The sequence below is a fragment of the Andrographis paniculata genome, unplaced genomic scaffold, assembly GCF_009805555.1.
Source record: "Andrographis paniculata isolate CXL003 unplaced genomic scaffold, ASM980555v1 Contig52END, whole genome shotgun sequence".
In the NCBI taxonomy this organism is placed as follows: domain Eukaryota; kingdom Viridiplantae; phylum Streptophyta; class Magnoliopsida; order Lamiales; family Acanthaceae; genus Andrographis; species Andrographis paniculata.
In genome coordinates, this window is record NW_026137587.1 from 1,318,081 (window position 1) to 1,319,666 (window position 1,586).

Consider the following 1,586-nt stretch of genomic DNA (forward strand, 5'->3'; position numbering starts at 1 on the left):
ATAGAAGAAGTGTCTTCGTCCGATTCGGAGACTTCTGTGAATTTGGTAAGATTAAACCAATCCATGCCACAATGTTTCTTTCTAAAAAACACTAACTGTGTTATATACTACTTTCCATAGGGACCCAGGTCGGCACCTCAGCGACCATTCGCAGCAGCCGACGAGTCGGCTGCTGTTATACCAGCTGTTCGCCCTACTCGACCGACCTCATTGTTGCCCCCTTCACTGACAGCAGTTCGCCCAGAGGTGACACATATCTTATCTGAATAATTTTGCACCGCCCTTGGAATACGTATTGAAACTGTAAGACTTGCAGGGGCCTTCGGACTTAGCCATCCTATCGACTGTTCCGGTTCCAGCGGAGGCCCAAACTATATTCACTGAGGCCATTAACCATTCCCTTTCAGAATTAAGATCCGACTTATTGGACAAACTCATTCAGACGGTTGGTGGCCTTCTTTTTTACACTCCGACGGAATCGCCAGCCGTCCCCATTCTGCATCGGCTGATGGAAAGACTTACGGAGCTCAAGATTGAAGTGTTAGTTATTGGACTCCTGTCAGCCGAAACCCCCCAGCCTGTCTTTGATCAAACAACACTGGAGAATTCTTTGGCTAAAACCTGAGAATCCCTTCAGCAGACTACTGGAAGGCTGGGCGGTCTCCTTAGCACGAAGGCTCAAGTTGATGAATCCATTCAGAAAAAGGAGACAGAATTGCGGGAGCTAAGGAAAGAACAGTCTATCCTGGATAATCAAATTACCAATGAGCAGCGTCTGCTTGAGAAGTATACAAAGAACGAGGCCGAATTGGATCAAGAGCTGAAAACCCAAGCTCGATCCCAATTCATCAGGAGATATCAGACGGCTGCTAATACTAGAAGGCTATCCAGGGATGAAGTCAAATGGACACATATAAAAACTGCCCTAGGGGCACTTTTGTAACACTTCCTCCTCTGTAACAATATTTGACTTAGTAATACATTTTTCTTTCTTCTCACAAAACAAGGATCACCTTTCAATTTCCAACTTTGTAGGAACCGAAACAAACTCCTTCCTTAAAAGAACACTGTTTCTCACATTTTAAGAAACACATTCCAAGGCATATTTTGAAAACCAAAACACTTGAAGTGTTAACAAACATGGCGCATGACCGACCTCATGTTCCATCAAGCAACTGGGAAGGTGTTCTTCAACCCTTCTTTGTAGGTAATCACCCTATTGGAGGCCATGCAGAAGATTTGTTACATATACTCAAGCAACTAGACTTTAAATTCCGATTCTCCCAACGAGGTAGAAGAACCATTCATCGCGTCATCCGCCTAATGGAAAAAATCATTGAGGGGTATGAACCTCTTCGTGACATTCTTGGCCGCATTCCTGACCTCCATCATCACATGGAAATGATTGAAAATCACGCAGCAACCATACTTCCAGATCTTGGTTGGGATAATATATTTTCCAATCAACGAAAAGTCTTTTCAAGATTGCGTACCATTGTTGACCGTGAATATCAAGCCATAACAGACATGCAAGCACGTACCAATCAAGATTTGGACGAAATGCAAAGCCAATGGGAGAGGTACCG